Consider the following 13,757-nt stretch of genomic DNA (forward strand, 5'->3'; position numbering starts at 1 on the left):
TGTAACCGTACTGGTGCTCAGGCCTCGTCCCAGACCAGTAGTATCTGAATTTCAGGGATGGACCCGGGATTTTTTTTTTCTTTTTAATATTTATTTTTATTTATTTATTTGGCTGTGCTGAGTCTTAGCTGTGGCATATGGGATGTAGTTCCCCAACCAGGAATTGAACTCAGGCCCCCTGCCTTAGGAGCATGGAGTCTTAGCCACTGGACTATCAGGAAAGTCCCAGCCTATTTTTTAAAAGCCCGCACATGCGAGGCTGTGGCAGAGTTAGGTTGACTCACCAAGTAGCTACCGCCCGCTTCTAAAGCCAACCTTAAGCTTCTCATCATCACTGTAGGTCCTCATTATTTCACATTGATCTCTTTTGAGAGTGTTCCCAGCCTCAGGGTTGAAATGGGAACACTGGGGTAAGGCTGAGACTCTTTGATATTGACCAATAGCCACAAAAACACTATACCTGTGTACTCGTTAGCTTTCAAGTCATACTGGGAAATTCGCAAAATAATGGAGTACTGCTTTGTGTCGGCCATGTACTAACACGTGCCATGATCCCCACAATAGCCTGTGATAATTTATATAAATTATTAGTTAATACAATATATAAATTTTATATTTATAGTCCTCTAATAAGCAATAGCACTTATTATTCCTGAGAGAATGGCTGAGAAAGCTTAAAAATCATTCCTGAAGATGCATCGTTAAAAGTGACAGAATGAAGTTTAAACTCCAAAGCTTGAATGATTTTAAACTTAGGATCATATTATTTCATTCAGTCCTTCTAAGGAAAAAAGATGTTACTAGGTACAAGTGCTGTGATTCATAGTATTTGGTATGCTCTGCTCCAAGTGCTCAGTCTTGCGCAATTCTTTGCGACCCCATGAACTGTAGCCTGCCAGGCTCTCCTGCGCATGGGCTTCTCCAGGGCAGAATGCTGGAGTGGGTTACTATTTAATTCTCCAGTAGTATTTGGTAATTGCCGGTCAATTAAATGATTCAGTTTCTTACACTGAAAAGTTTCCTTCTACCTCCTGGATTGTTACTAATGATAGGTGAAGAGTGTTATCTTTGAAAAAATACTGGTATACTCTGCAGTTCAGAGATTCTGGTTTCTGGCATCAAAATTGAGTTTGTATTTAATCCAGTTTAGTACTCTGGCTCACAGAAATGGAGATGTTCAAAAGTTTTAGCTTCTTCAGGCATTTACCTCCATGTTACTAAAAGAACAGGTCTCTATTTTTCAGTTTTAGACATTCTCTCTTGCTCCTCCATGAAGATTTTGCTTCTTCCTTTCCCTGTCCCACCGTTCATGTTTCCACTTCTCATCTCTCTGTCCTTCCAGCTTAGTGAAATCATTACTTTGGTTGACCATGTTGTATATTACTAATGCTTTCCTGGCCAACTTTTCCCCCGTAATGAACAGATGGGCTTTCCTGGTGGCTCAGATGGCAGAGTCTGCCTGCAATGTGCAAGACCCGAGTTCGATCCCTGGGTTGGGAATTTCCCCCGGAGAAGGAAATGGCAACCCACTCCAGCATTCTTACCTGAAAAATCCCATGGATGGAGGAGCCTGGCGGGCTATACAGTCCATGGGGTCACAAAGAGTCAGACATGATTTGAGTGACTAACATATAATGAACGGTCATCTTACTTTTCATCATGAATTCAGTCCCCAAAGGTACCCAAGACACATCAGGTGCTCATTAGAAGCTTCTCTTAGAGCTCGTCTGCTGTAGTCTGAACCAGCCACCCTGGAATCTTCAAACGTATTTTTCATCCTGGGGTCTTCTTTCTCTGCCCCCCAGAGAACCCCCATCATCTTTCCTCCATTGGACATCCTGTTTCCTGTGTTTCCCTGTTTCTTGGTTTTCTTCCTTATTTTGATGGAGCACATCCTCCCGTAATTTCCTGAGAAAGGGTGCATGAAAGGTCATTCACTGAGAACTTGTCTATCTAAAAAAAAGTTTTTAACTTAGCTTCACACCTAAACCATGCATGCATGCTATGGGCTTCCCAAGGTGGTAAAGAATCTGCCTGCCAACGCAGGAGACAGAGACTCCATGAGTCTGGAATAGCCTCCGTATAAAGTCGTGGATCAGAAAGCATTTTTCGCTCAGGATTTTGCAGCCCTGGCTTTCAGTTTTACATTCTAGTTTCCAGTGTTGCTGTGTAGAATTCCCAGTCATTCCCACCCTTGGTCTTCTACATAAGATCTGTCTGTTCTAGACGTTTGTCCCCATGTTCTGAAATATGATGATATTTCTTGGGACTGTTCTCCCATTCTGTTGATAGGCTTTTTAAATTCGGAAAGTCATGGCTTTCCTTTGTGAAAAAGTTTCAATTGTTTTTTAGAAAGTGTTCTCTCTCTTTTTTTTTTTTTTCCATAACTGCTATTATTCAGGTAGTAGACCTCCTTTTAAATCCTTTTATCTTCTTTTTTTTTTTCTTTTTGCTTGCTATTTTCTGAACATTTTCTTTAACTTTTTCTCAAACCTTCTATTGAGTTTTTCATCTCTGTTAGCATAGTAAAATATTAAAAAAAAAATTTTTTTTACACTGATCTCAGCAAGTTCCATCTTTATGGTCTTTTATCCAAGTTTTCTTCTTCCTGTATCATGTCCGTTTCCTCCATGTTTTCTTCTGTGTGTTTGGGTCTCTGTCTCTCCTCTTAGAGCAGGGGTCCCCAACCCCTGAGCCGTGGACTGGTGCCGGTCCGTGGCCTGATAGGAACTGGGCCACACAGCAGGAGGTGAGTGGCAGGGGATTGAGTGACGCTTCATCTGTATTTACAGCCGCTCCCCATCGCTGCTCTTGAATCATCCCCAAACCATCCCCCACGCCCCACCCCAGGTCCGTGGAAAAACTGTTTTCCTCAAAACCATTTCCTGCTGCCAAAAATGTTGTTTTCCTGGAGACTTTTCTCAGATGTCAAATGATACTTGTTTTTCTACTGCAAATTCCAAATAGGAGGTAAAATGCTTTTAAAGTGTGTTGGAAAAGATGTGAGCCCACCCGTAGGGTGAGCTGCCTCAGCTCTTGGGTGTGAGTCCTTGATGTCAACATTCTCGGATCTCTCCTCTCGGGCTTTTGGATTGCAGACTCTTCCCATCTCCTGTGGAGGGAAAGGGGTGGAGGGTGAAGAGTCTAGTTCCCTGAATCTATCTCAGTCTAGCATCTCTCTCTTTCATTCCCATGTCCAGGGGTACCTGCTGCTGCCAACCTGGAACCTCCTAGGGATTCTGTCAGGTAAATCTGGATGGCTCTTGTTGAAGGTTGGCCATCTTTAGATTCAGTTTTTTTGAGTTTGCTAAATCATTAACCATTTATCCATCAGCCTTCCAGCTCCCCAAATGTATTGCTGTGGTTCCTTTTTCTTTCCTCCCCAGCCTTTTAGGTTTATGCTTGGAAGCAAACAAAACACACCATCACTACCACCACCAACAGCAAAACCTCTCAACATCTTAGTGGGGTTTTAGGGAAGGAGTGAAATTACATCCCTGTGTTCCAGCCCCCATCTTTATATCCAGAGGGTTTCACTCTGAAGTTGAAGACAAATCAAAAGGGCAGAGGCAAAAGTGAAGAAACTCAATTATTAGCTATTAGGATATCAGCAAGGAGAGTGATGAATTCACTGTAAATTGTTCGGTAAGAAAAATGAATGAATAGTCAGTTTCAATCCTTTCTTCTATGTGGATGCCCACTGCAACTTTCTGTTGGATGGCTGTACCTGTTTGTCCCTGCAATGTGAAACATACTTGGGCACAAACAGACAATATGAAAACAACAATAAGAAAGTGTGCTCATCTTTGCCTCAAACCAGCTCTCCTGCTGACCGAAGTGTTTCTCTTTTTCGGCCTCATTGCTGCTGATGCCCTTGAACTACCTGACTCTGCCCTCCCTCTGGTCTCCAGTGCACCATCGGTAACTGTCCTTCACTGCCCCCGGCCATGCCACTCAGCACGGCTCTTGGAAACCATAGCTGCTGGCTCCTGTTGGCTCTCCTTGCCTCTCCTCTGTTCTCGCCTGGACCCTGCTTGCTCAATCCTCTTCCTCACAGCACCGCACTGAACAGGCTCCTCTTCCCTGTGACTGTCCTGTCCACCCATGAGCCGTTCGCCTACCAACAGAGATCCAAGTCCTCAGCATGTTCAGACTCTGTGCTCAGCCTTCTCTCCCCACCCTTATCTGAGTCCTTCCCAGACCCTGTGCAGTGGCCAAGTGAATGCCTTGCCCTAGTTATCATGGCCCTTCTGCCTCCAGGGTGTCTCCCCACATTCAGTATATAACCAGCATAGTCTTCTTGTAAGCTCTATATCACCTTGATGAAAAAGCACTCTTGTATCCTCATCACTCACTATTTTTCCCTAAATAATTATGTATTTATTTTTGGCTGTCCTGCGTCTTTGTTGCTGTGCGTGGGCTTTAGTTGCGGAGAATGTGGGCTGCTCTCTATAGAGCAGGGCGAGGGCTTCTCTTGTTGCGGAGCACGGGCTCGAGGGTGTGCGGGCTTCAGTGGTTGCAGCTCACGCGCTCAGTAGTTGTGGCGCGTGGGTTTAGTTGTCCCAGGGCATACAGGATCTTCCTGGACCAGGGATCAAACCGGTATCCCCTGCATTGCAAGATGGATTCTTAACCACTGGACTACCAGGGAAACCCTCATTATTCACGTTCATCAGGGAAACTTCTACTCGCTTCTTCCTCCCGCACTGTAAACAGGTAACTTTACTGGATAAATATGTTAATTCCACACACACTCTCCTCTTAGCTGAGTGAAAGGAACACCTCTAGGCATCGAACTGGGGAGGAAGAAATCGAGAGGGTCTCTAAGCCAGAGCTGTTGGGTTAGGTATGGGAGTTAGAGGGAGAATTGAACCCAAATAAAGGCACTTGGGGTCTTTTTTAAAGTTGTATTAAAATATACCAAAAAAGGGCTTTCCTGGTAGCTCAGCAGGTAAAGAATCCGTCTGCAATGCAGGAGACCCCGGTTCAACTCCTGGATTAGGAAGATCCGTTGGAGAAGGGAGAGGCTACCCACTCCAGTGTTCTTGGGCTTCCCTTGTGGCTCACCTGGTAAAGAACCCATCTGCAGTGCGGGAGACCTGGGTTCGATCCCTGGGTTGGGAAGATCCCCTGGAGAAGGGAAAGGCTCCCCACTCCAGTATTCTGGCCTGGAGAATTCCATGGACTGTATAGTCCTTGAGGTTGCAAAGAGTCAGACACAATTGAGCGACTTTCACGTCACTAAAATATACAAAAAAAGAGCACACATATAAGTGTACAATACTATGAATTTTCACAAAGTGAACACATCATATACGCATCTTCTGGAATGCCCAGGCCACACCTAGAGGAGGAAGGGCTAGACCCACCCCTGCATGAAGGGGGCCCTTGGAAGGCTGGCCTTTCTGTGAAATCTAGAAAACTGGCCCCGTAGAGCACAGAAAGACAAGGAAGACCGCCCAGGGCTCTGACAGGGAATGAGAGCTTGCTGGAAAAAGTCAACTTCCTTGGTTTGAATGTACCTACAAGGAGCAGGACTGCCAAGCCAAGAAATAAACACAAACCGCATCTAAGACCGGTGGGACCCTGAGATCGTGGCAGAGGCAGGCCAGAAGGGGTGGAGGGACCCTCCCACCACCTCAGGGGCAATGATCTCTCTGGAGAAAAACACTCTTGCCCAATATGATCTCAAATAAATAAATAAACAAAAATTAGAACCCCACGGAGGAAATGAATTTATTTAGTCATCTGATATATGCCTTAAAACTGACATAAGAGCCCTATGTCTCTCTCTGCACTGCAGGCAAAGTGAATGTTTTGGACTCAAAGCATGGATCACTCTGTTAGAGGGAGATCTGTTCAAAAGACGAAGTCTTTCATCTCCTCAGTTCAGTTCAGTCGCTCAGTCGTGTCCAGCTCTTTGCAGCCCGTGGAATTGCAGCACGCCAGGCCTCCCTGTCTATCACCAACTCCCGGAGTCCACCCACCCATGTCCATTGAGTCGGTGATGCCATGCAGCGATCTCATCCTCTGCTGTCCCCTTCTCCTCCCACCTTCTATCTTTCCCAGCATCAGGGTCTTTTCAAATGAGTCAGCTCTTCACATCAGGTGGCCAAAGTATTGGAGTTTCAGTTTCAACATCAGTCTAATCAGCCAAAATTCCTTGCCCTCCACCCCACAAACTCTGCTCAAGACATGCAGTTTCCTTTACTGTCCCTCAAGGCCTTCTTATGGGGTGAGCTGTGTCCCCCGCCTCCCAAAAATTACCCCCTTCCCCTGTATATTAAAATCCTCCCCTCTGGTACTTGGAAATGTGACCTTACTTAAGAAGAGGTTCTTTGCAAGTGTAGCCAAATTCAGATGAGGTCAATCGGGTGGGCTCTTTATTCAATATGGTGGTTTAGTCACTCAGTTGTGACTTTTTGCAACCCTGTGGACTGTAGCCCTCCAAGTTCCTCTGTGCATGGGATTTTCCAGCAAGAATGCTGGACTGGGTTGTACGAGTGGTGTCCTTCTAGAGGGAAGATGGTTATGGGAAAAGAGACACACTGAGAAAAGACCTTGTGAGATCAGAGTGAGGCAGCCCCAAGGCCAGGAGCGTCAAGGGCTACCAGAAGCTAGGAAGAGACAGGAAGGGGTTCTCCCCTACAGACTACAGAGGAAGCATGGCCCTGTTGACCTGGACCTGAACTTCTAGCCCCAGACTAGAATGCAGTACATATCTGTGGTCTTGAGCCCCCTGCTCTGTGGTATTCTGTTCCAGCAGCCCCATGGAACTAACACTAGCCTCAACGTATCCCAGCACTTTCTGATTCTCTGCTCGCAAAGCCCTTCCACAGACAGCATCCCTCACTTCCCATAGGCCCCCCTCAACCGCCACCTTTGCAGAGAAACCATGTCCCGCAGCAGCCCCGGAAATAACATTTCCTGCCACCCTCTGTTCCTTTACCCTCTTTATCATTTTTCCTCACGGTTCCTAGTCATAGCTGACATTGTGGCATGTATCTTTTCTTTATTGTCTGCCTTGCCTTCTAGAATGGAAGTTGCGTGAAAGCAGAGATCGTCCAGTTCATTGCTGTGCCCACTGTGTGCCTGACATGGGCAGTGGGCCCTCTATACAAATTTCTTTCATAAATGAATAAGCTACTTGGGAGTACAGTTTACTTTTTTTAATTTATTTTTTAAATTGGAGTATAATTGCTTTACAATGGTGTGTTACCTTCTGTTATACAACGTGAATCAGCTATATGTAATATACGTATCTGGGTTTCCCAGGAGGTGCTAGTGATAAAGAACCCCCATCTGCCAGTTCAGGAGACATAAAAGACCTGGGCTCCATCCCTGGGTCGGGAAGATCCCCTGGAGGAGGGCATGGCAACCCACTCCAGTGTTCTTGCCTGAAGACTCCCATGAAGAGAGGAGCCTGGTGGGCTACAGTCCTTGGGGTCGCAGAGAGCTGGACACAACAGAGCGACTTAGTGCTCCCACACACTTGTATATGCACATGCATCCTCTCGCTTGAGCCTCCCTCGCACCCTGCCCCCAGTTACAGCCCTCCAGGTCATCACAGAGCACCGAGCTGAGCGCCCTGTGCTACACAGCAGCCCCCCACCAGCTGTCCACCCCACCCATGCTAGTGTCTGTGTCAACGCTGAGGGTACAGTTTACTTTCTGTCCTTCACAGCATCTGATACAATGCTTGGCTCATAGTAGACGCTTCATCAAAATGTGCAGATGAACTAATAAACCCATCATCACTAGTGGGCTTAATACTGAGGCTCTGTGTGGTTAAGGGGGCAGTCAGAATGCACATTCCATTGGCCTAGACTTTGGTGGCCTCTTTGCTGGAAAAAAGTCGTGGGGACCATTGATCAGATTTCCCTGAGTAATTATTAGAGCTCACCGTTTGTCTGCCTCACAAAGCCACTCTTTCTCCCTACACTCAACAGCATCCCTCCCTCACCCTGTTGTTTTTCTGATTAAGGAGACAGAATTGAGTAGTCTAAATTTAGTCTGTGCAGCCTGGAGGTGCCAATCATGGCAAATAATGAATTAGGGGATCTCCTCCCGCCTCCTTCTGCGTTGAAGCATTGAGCTGAAACCAACAAATTCATTTTATTTAGGACCACAGGCTGAACTCTGAGTGTTGGCTGTGACAAGAGAATGCTTTCTTCACTAATTAAGTTACCCGAGCTCAGACAAGCCCTCTCTCCTTGTGATGGGGGTGCTGCTTATCTGAGCTGGCCCAGAGACTGCACCTTCTGTTTGTTAAGGAAAGTGGTTATTATTTTGCTACAGATATTTAAGCCAGAAAAATCCATTTATATATACATACATACATGTATATATACATAGAAATATATACATAATATATAAAAATCTCATATAGTTTTATAAGTTCATTTAGCCTTTCACAGGTTTTCTGGATTTCTTAGTAAACCCATATTTAGAATTCACAGTTTCTGATGTAAAGGTTGTATTTTCCAATCAGTTTAGAAAAGGACACATAAAAAGCATATTTATCTGCTTTCATTTCAAAAGAACATAAAAATTTACTCACTGAAAAGCTGTTATATTTGATGTTTGTAAGAAATAAGCCATAGATTAGAAATAACAAATGTTATGAAGCTCTCTTTGGGGAAAAATAATAAAGTTCTGTTTCCATTTGTAACCTATGAGTATTAATATGTGTATCGGGGGGTTTTAGACATGAACATAATTTTGAATGAGTTTTTTAAAGTCAGTAAAAATGAAAATACAAGATGTAAGAAAAATGTATGAAATAGTGCTAATTCATTTTTTAAAAATGTTATTATGTTGATACACTTAATAAAGCGTGTTTTGCTAGCTCCTTTCTTGTTTCTTGGAGAAGGAAATGGCAACCCACTCCAGTACCCTTGCCTGGAAAATCCGATGGACAGAGAAGCCTGGTAGGCTACAGTCCATGGGGTCGCAAAGAGTTGGACATGACGGAGAGACTTCACTTCATTTCACTTCTTGTTTCTGGCCAGATACAAATTGAACTCATCCCAGTGTTGATTATGTGAGATTTGGCACCTTTATGCCTTGTCACTAATCATGGGCATTTCCCTGGGAGGGGCCACAAGACCCTCCTTATCTTCACTGAGCAGGTGGGGCCCAGCACCAGAGATGGAGAGGTGACTTATCCAGAGCCTCCCAGAAGTAGCCGAGAAGAGCCCACATCGCTCAGCTGTTAAAAACCCTTGAACTTTTCTAGCTCTCTGGCCTTGTCCACACTTTCTCCAGCACAGCATTTCAAAATGTAGAGACTTTTTGTGTAGTTGATTTAAAAGCAATAGGTTTAGACTTTAGGTAGAAGAGTATATTATCTACAAAAACCACCTTTCAATGTTTAAAAATATCTTTAAAAATATTTACTTATTTATTAATACTTGGCTGTGCTGGGTCTTAGTTGTAGAATGCAATCAGTCTTCATTGGAGCATGCGGGATCTTTAGTTGAAGCAAGTGGGATCTAATTCCTTGACCAGGGGTCAAACTCAGGCCCCCTGCATTGGGAAAGTGGAGTCTTAGCCACGGGACCATCAAGGAAGTCCAAGATCACCTCTTTAAAGGGCAAACTAAAGTGTGTTAGTCATTCAGTAATGTCTGACTCTTTGCGATCCCACGGACTGTAGCCCTCCAGACTCTTCTGTCCATGAAATTCTCTGAGTTGTCATTTCCTTCACCAAAAGGGCAAACTAAACTCATGTAATTTTTGTCCTAAGAATGGAAAGTAAGCCAAGCATATAGGAAAGCAGTGTCCACTTCTCAGTGAATATTTCCTGCTTGATTCAAAGATTATATACATAGTATGAAAGGCAATCCACTTAATTTGACATTTTACATTGAGCTTGAAACCATAAAGAGGGCGATCTTTAATTCAGTTCAGTTCAGTCGCTCAGTCGTGTCCAACTCTTTGCGACCCCATGAATCGCAGCACGCCAGGCCTCCCTGTCCATCACCAACTCCTGGAGTTCACTCAGACTCACATCCATCGAGTCCGTGATGCCATCCAGCCACCTCATCCTCTGTCGTCCCCTTCTCCTCCTGCCCCCAATCCCTCCCAGCATCAGAGTCCTTTCCAATGAGTCAACTCTTCGCATGAGGTGGCCAAAGTATTGGAGTTTCAGCTTTAGCATCATTCCTTCCAAAGAAATCCCAGGGTTGATCTCCTTCAGAATGGACTGGTTGGATCTCCTTGCAGTCCAAGGGACTCTCAAGAGTCTTCTCCAACACCACAGTTCAAAGCATCAACTCTTCGGCGCTCAGCCTTCTTCACAGTCCAACTCTCACATCCATACATGACCACAGGAAAAACCATAGCCTTGACTAGGTGGCCCTTAGTTGGCAAAGTAATGTCTCTGCTTTTGAATATACTATCTAGGTTGGTCATAACTTTTCTTCCAAGGAGTAAGCATCTTTTAATTTCATCGCTGCAGTCACCATCTGCAGTGATTTTGGAGCCCCCCAAAATAAAGTCTGACACTGTTTCCACTGTTTCTCCATCTATTTCCCATGAAGTGATGGGACCGGATGCCATGATCTTCATTTTCTGAATGTTGAGCTTTAAGCTAACTTTTTATCTTTCCTCTTTCACTTTCATCAAGAGGCTTTTTAGTTCCTCTTCAATTTCTGCCATAAGGGTGGTGTCATCTGCATATCTGAGGCTATTGATATTTCTCCCGGCAATCTTGATTCCAGCTGTGTTTCTTCCAGTCCAGCGTTTCTCATGATATACTCTGCATATAAGTTAAATAAGCAGGGTGACAATATACAGCCTTGATGTACTCCTTTTCCTATTTGGAACCAGTCTGTTGTTCCATGTTCAGTTCTGACTATTGCTTCCTGACCTGCATACAGATTTCTCAAGAGGCAGGTTAGGTGGTCTGGTATTCCCGACTCTTTCAGAATTTTCCACAGTTTATTGTGATCCACACAGTCAAAGGCTTTGGCATAGTCAATAAAGCAGAAATAGATGTTTTTCTGGAACACTCTTGCTTTTTCGATGATCCAGCAGATGTTGGCAATTTGATCTCTGGTTCCTCTGCCTTTTCTAAAACCAGCTTGAACATCAGGAAGTTCACAGTTCACATATTGCTAAAGCCTGGCTTGGAGAATTTTGAGCATTACTTTACTAGCATGTGAGATGAGTGCAATTGTGTGGTAGTTTGAGCATTCTTTGGCATTGCCTTTCTTTGGAATTAGAATGAAAACGGACCTTTTCCAGTCCTGTGGCCACTGCTGAGTTTTCCAAATTTGCTGGCATATTGAGTGCAGCACTTTCATTGCATCATCTTTCAGGATTTGAAACAGCTCAACTGGAATTCTATGACCTCCACTAGCTTTGTTCTTAGTGATGCTTTCTAAGGCCCACTTGACTTCACATTCCAGGATGTCTGGCTCTAGATTAGTGATCACATCATCATGATTATCTGGGTCGTGAAGATATTTTTTGTACAGTTCTTCCGTGTATTCTTGCCAGCTCTTCTTAATATCTTCTGCTTCTGTTAGGTCCAGATCATTTCTGTCCTTTATTGAGCCCATTTTTGCATGAAATGTTCCCTTGGTATCTCTAATTTTCTTGAAGAGATATCTAGTCTTTCCCATTCTGTTGTTTTCCTCTATTTCTTTGCATTGATCGCTGAAGAAGGCTTTATCTCTTCTTGCTATTCTTTGGAACTCTGCATTCAGATGCTTATATCTTTCCTCTTCTTTGCTTTTCACTTCTCTTCTTTTCACAGCTATTTGTAAGGCCTTCCCAGACAGCCATTTTGCTTTTTTGCATTTATTTTCCATGGGGATGGTCTTGATCCCTGTCTCCTGTACAATGTCACGAACCTCATTCCATAGTTCAGCAGGCACTCTATCTATCAGATCTAGGCCCTTAAATCTATTTCTCACTTCCACTGTATAATCATAAGGGATTTGATTTAGGTCATACCTGAATGGTCTAGCGGTTTTCCCTACTTTCTTCAATTTGAGTCTGAATTTGGTAATAAGGAGTTCATGATCTGAGCCACAGTCAGCTCCTGGTCTTGTTTTTGTTGACTGTATAGAGCTTCTCCATCTTTGGCTGCAAAGAATATAATCAATCTGATTTCAGTGTTGACCATCTGAGGATGTCCATGTGTAGAGTCTTCTCTTGTGTTGTTGGAAGAGGGTGTTTGCTATGACCAGTGCATTTTCTTGGCAAAACTCTATTAGTCTTTGCCCTGCTTCATTCCGCAGTCCATGGCCAAAGTGGCCTGTTACTCAAGGTGTTTCTTGACTTCCTCCTTTCGCATTCCAGTCCTCTATAATGAAAAGGACATCTTTTTTGGGTGTTAGTTCTAAAAGGTCTTGTAGGTCTTCATAAAACCGTTCAACTTCAGCTTTAATAATAAACTAATTCAATCAAAAGCATACATTTTAGCTACAGAAAACAGGTTTTCCACTCAATCTAGGCTCCATCTTCCTGGAATGTTCCACATGGCTTGCCCCCTTACTTCTTCAGGTCTCTGCCTAAGTGTCAGTGAGGACTTCTCTGACCTGTCTGTTTCAATCACACTAGACCCCCCTCCCTCATCTCCCTTCATTCTTTCTAACCCTCATCATTACCCCAAATACTACATATTGTGATTGTTTTCTGTCTCTTCCCAAATCCCCATGTAAGACCCTTGTTTGTTCTCTTCACTGCTGTTTCCCCGTTTCACACAGTAGGTGCTCAATACTTGTTCAGTGAATGAAAAATGGTATATGACACCTTTCTGTTCCAAAGGTTGATCTTGTACTTGGAGATGTACTGAAGGTAAGAACTGGAAGGGTGGGCAGAGGTGTGAGAATGAGGAAGGGCTAGAAATGAGGGGGGCACCTGTTTCGTGGGCAGGTTTGGGGCCTGGCAGTCACCTTGCAAAGGTGAGCAGACATGATACTGACGAACCTCGCTGTCCCAGCCCTCCAAAAAAATGCAGTTGCCGGACTGAACTTCACTTTTCCTAATGTTCTTACGTTAGCAGCGTAAGGTTTAACGCTTTCTGGTTCCCAGCTGTCAAACTCTGCTGCAAAGAGATACTGCAGAGGAACTTAATAATTGTCATGAGTGTCTGACATAAAATAATTTCTTTTCTCAAAGCAAAATAAAATAGAATCTGCACAGTTGTGCTGCAACTAGGCAACAAAACTGGAGCATTGAGGCAAAAGCATTGTCCTATGTGACTAATGGAAATGTCAAGAAAGTTCTTTCCTGCAGTGCCTGCCTTGGTTAGATGGGTGCTTGCAACCAGGGCCATTCTTTCAGGGTGACCGGAACAGCATTTTGGTGGTTGGGGTGGAAGATGTCAGTAGCACAGTCCTGGGCCCTTTCTTGGGGCTTCCCAGGTGGCACCAGTGGTTAACACACACACACACACACACACACACACACACACCCCAAAAAAAACCCGTTCGCAGTGCAGGGGAGGTAAGAGAAATGGGTTCGATCCCTGGGTCAGGAAGATCCCCTGGAGGAGGACATAGCAACCCACTCCAGTATTCTTGCCTGGAGAATCCCATGGACAGAGGAGCCTGGTAGGCTACGGTCCATGGGGTCAGAAAAGGTCGGACACCACTAAAGCTCAGAACGCACCACTTAGAATTCAGCAGGCAGGGGCCTTTGCTTTGGGAACCGCCGGACAGAGGGGCGTATCTCCGCCCGAGCCCGCCCTCCGGCCACGCCCACCGTCCAGCCAATGAGAGGGCGCGCAGCCGGGAGCGGGGC

Source organism: Oryx dammah, unplaced genomic scaffold, assembly GCF_014754425.2.
Source record: "Oryx dammah isolate SB20612 unplaced genomic scaffold, SCBI_Odam_1.1 HiC_scaffold_22, whole genome shotgun sequence".
Classification (NCBI taxonomy): Eukaryota; Metazoa; Chordata; class Mammalia; order Artiodactyla; family Bovidae; genus Oryx; species Oryx dammah.